Source organism: Rhincodon typus, chromosome 20 (assembly GCF_021869965.1).
Source record: "Rhincodon typus isolate 14 chromosome 20, sRhiTyp1.1, whole genome shotgun sequence".
NCBI classification, from domain to species: domain Eukaryota; kingdom Metazoa; phylum Chordata; class Chondrichthyes; order Orectolobiformes; family Rhincodontidae; genus Rhincodon; species Rhincodon typus.
This window is the reverse complement of record NC_063351.1, coordinates 23,847,657-23,852,093: the sequence shown is the minus strand read 5'-3', so window position 1 is coordinate 23,852,093 and position 4,437 is coordinate 23,847,657.

Genomic DNA, 4,437 nt, shown 5'->3' with positions numbered 1-4,437 from the left:
TGAAGAAGGGTCCAGACCCGAAATGTCAGCTTTCCTGCTCCTCTGATGCTGCCTGGCCTGCTGTGTTCATCCAGCTCTGCACCTTGTTATCTCAGACTGCAGCATCGGCTGTCCTTACTATCTCTCAGCAGATTTCTTGCCAGTTTGACTGCATTTTGTGAACATTTTATGTGTCCTAAAGTTAAAGGAGAACATGCATGTTTTCAGCGATGTTTTATGACTGCAGTATAAAAATCTGAAATCAATATTTCTGCTTGTTAACTTTAGAGAGTAGATCTATAAGGTCAAAAATGCATACAGTTTCTCTGTCAGCAGAGAAGGTTGAAATAATTTTATGTTGCCACTTTAGTGTACATTACCTTTGAGAAATTTATTCAATCAACTAAAATAAGATTTTCAAATATTTTAAACAACATGCCAATGTCCTTTTCATAAAACAGCCACAAACACCTTTCAACTATAAAGGGAGATTTGATGGTTTCAGATTCACCTATTCCAAGGCACACACAGTCCTTACTTACAAGAAATGGAAAGATTTTTCACCTTCAAGACTAGGATGTTAATGGGCTGGAGCAGATTGCCAGCTGGTACAATCAATAGAAGTGGAAATAAGGCTGGTTCTATATCATACAGATAGTTTGATCTATCAGTTTATTACACATCTGGTGAAAATGAATTTATTTCTCTGTAGTAGAATTTTTGTATAGATTTACCCTAAGATCAGAGACATTGATTTTAACTTCTCAGTATTCAATCAAATATTTTTAAATTATGACATCGATAAGCAATCACACTCTGTTTATGTTAAAGTTAAACTATTGTGTGCAGTTCTGGAATCTACATTATGAGACTGATGTGATACCACTGGAGAGATTGCAGAGGAGATTTATCTGGGCTGAGCTGGAGAGCTGTAGTTATAAAGATTGGATAGACTGGAGTTGCTTTCCTGGAGCAAAGAGATGGGGGTTGGTGGACGAATCAATGACCTGGGGACATAAATTTAAGGTAAGGGCAAGAAGTGTAGAGGGGATGTGAGGAAAAGCTTTTTTACCCAGACGGCGGTGGGAATCTGGAATTCACTGCCTGTGAGGGTTGTGGAGGCAAAAAGAGTCATAACATTTAGGAATTTACAATGCCGTGGCATACAAGGCTATGAGCCAAGCGCTGGAAAATGGGATTATTAAAGTTAGGTGCTTGTTTTTGACTGGTGCAGAATTAATGGGATGCAGGGACTTTTTGTTTTGTGCAGTGACTTAATGACTCTGAAAAGTCATCACTATGCAAAGTATGTTGCAATAAAGGTACATGGTACCTACAGGAAACAAATTCCCTTCAAATAATTGACAGTTTGCATTATGTCAACTACCAAACATTCATTATTAAAATGGCATGTGTATTTGTTATGGAATAAAATACTCCAACATTATTCCTAGTAATATTACCATACACATAAAGAGCAATCCTACATGGTGTGGCACTGACAACAAATGCCTTGGATTTCATTGTCAGTAGTGAAAGATCCAGTGCTCTTTGCTGACCTTAATATCATGAAGCTGCAATTGCTGTGATGTGGATTTTCTTTTCTCAATGTCAGTCAAGGGGATATGCAAACGTTCAGCTTTGGTAATGACATCAAGTAAAGGCAAGTAGCCAGTCACAATGAAGTATTCTCAGAGCAGACCAGGAAGAGTAATGGTGCTGAACTTCTGATTTATAAGTTACAAGTTTACAGGTACTAAAATAAGTGAATGGGGTATACACTAAAGTAGGAACTGAAATACCATTCAAAAACTTCTTAAATTATTATTTCAAATGTGATTCTGTCATAATGGAGAAATTTGAAATTCCGCAATGACATTTTTTTTCGGAAAGAGTAGAGTTGTTCAACTATGAAGCACCCAGTTGTAATTATTCAGACAGGTGTAACCTTTTCCAGGGTTTTATAGACTAATGGTGTAAGAGGGAAAGTTATCATCAGTTCAGTGATCTCTACTTGATTGTAGTCTGCTGGGACTTTGGCATCATAACCAATGGGCAAGTGTAAAATCATTGTCAACAACTTCTGGAATTTTGCAATTAACATGCACATTTTTGGAAATTACCCAAAATTACTGTTAGTATCAGTGGAAAAAGGTTGGCGAAAGCTTATAGTTTCAATGCCATTTCAACTAAAAAGTCCTAACCCATAATTGATTCCATTACTTCAGGGTTCCTGGCACCATATACTTTTACAGGCCCATAAATAAGTGGCACAGATGTGTTATTTTGTTCAATGTATCAAAAAGTCCTTGAACTTTAATGCAAGGCGAGAACATGCAAAGCCTTTTTTGTGTAAGTCCAATTATAAATTGAGCAAATCTATGTAATTCATCAAAATGACTGCCATCTCATTAATGAGTTTGTTCCATTTAAATTTCAGCAATTGATTTTAAATGGCTTAGAACTCACCTTTATCATGTACTTTCATATTTTATTCGAAAGAGCATTGGGGCACTGAGTATTCCATTAATAGTTACTTTTTAATATAAAAGAAATAAATTGATTCAAGCAATATTTTGTTCAATAACAATCTAATCTCTAATATTGGTTGAATGCATAAGATTGTTAAATTAGAAACTGTCATTTTGAATCTCAGTATAGTTATGAGAGAAATTTCATATCCTGGAAACTAGGGTGACCAGTAATTATCATCAATTGTGAAGAAAGTACAAGAAATTTGCAGCACTGCAGTTTACTCCAATGTCCCAGTGTTGCCAATTATTCAAGTTCAGTGAGTTATTTTGAAACTCTGATGACTGAGCATTGATCAGCAATTTGTACTCCTGGAACAGCATAACCGTGCCTCTTCAGTCCTGTAAGAACTAAGCATTTTTGCCAAAACTGATATGATGTGTGAAATGTTGTGTCATTAAGCTGGTAAAATTGACCAAACTGGTGGTTTATATCAACAGACTTGGTGAAAAAAAAGGCAGAAATATTCTGTTGTGGCACAGATCTTGAGCATATTCAAGAAAACAGCCCTGGAATGTACAGGATGTAGTCAGGACATTTGTGCTAGGATCACTCTAATAGGGACATTCTGTTCTATAAGGAAATTGCTCTGAAGGGGTCATGTTACACTGACTCCACCCATACTACTGAGATCACACATAATCTGTCGGTGGAGACAAGGAATTCTACTCCAGTTTTCAAAGAGAGCAGATATATCTGTATCAGCCCCATAGGTTCCCAGTCATTATGCTTGACCAAATGTAATTGTATAATATTTGTTATCTCAGGGCAGTGCATCTTCTATAGATGTTCTATATCCTCTATGACTAGATACCAGACAGGTTCAAGACAAAACGAAGACAAATGAAGAATGGTGGGAGTGAACTACACAGAACAGTTAAAGGACCAGTAAAGGAATTTAGAATGGCGTCTCAGAAGAGAAAGCCTCAGAATTTATTTAATTTGAAAGGAGCAAATTCAAATTAAGTGAGTGAAAGAATCTAAGAAGAAAAAACAGAAATATCAACTTTAAAAGGACTGAGACTCAGGGACCCATATGACCAACTACCACATATAGTCCAGCAAGAAGCATATGAGCAAGAGGTTTCATACAAGGTTAGTTATAATTGCAAGTTGGAAATTAGCTTTAAATAAACCCCTATGAAATTTCCAGTAAACTGAATCCACACAACTTCAGAGATAGTTAGAAATGCCGATGCTGGAGTCAGAGATAACAGAGTGTGGAGCGGGAGGAACACAGCAGGCCAGGCAGCATTAGAGTTACAGAAATCTGAAATTTCTGAAGAAGGGTCCTGACCCGAAACATCAGCTTTCCTGTTCCTCTGATGCTGCCTGGCCTGCTGTGTTCCTCCAGCTCTACATTTTGTTATCTCCACACAATTTCATCTGTTTTATTTGCAGATAACATTAAAAAAAAGAACATATCGCAGGTGAAATGATTGTTAAGGGTACAGGTTTGCCAAATATTTCATTGAAACACAAGGACCATAAGAGAGTTGAAACTGTTTGTGCAGGTCACAAACAACATTCCTGATTTTAGAGACAGCAAGAATGTTTAGTCTTGAACTTCATCAGAAGAGTAGAAGGAAATTGACAACCTCCAAACAACAACTGGTCCAGAAACTACCAGCTGTCCAAAGACAGGTCCAGGAACAAACTACTGTTGGCCAGCCAGTCAAGAGTCAACCAGCAGACAATTTCATTTGGTGTCCAAAATTCATGGTGGAACCCAAGCAGAATCTGTTGAGAACGTATACGATGGCATAAAATGAAAATTTGAAAAGGCTTAGAAGAAACAATGTTCAGCAAGTTAAGCGTCTCAACAAAATTCATCAAGAACAAATGGGTGAGCAAGAAGGGCGGCACGGTGGCTCAGTGGTTAGCACTGCCGCCTCACAGCACCAGGGACGCGGGTTTGAATCCATC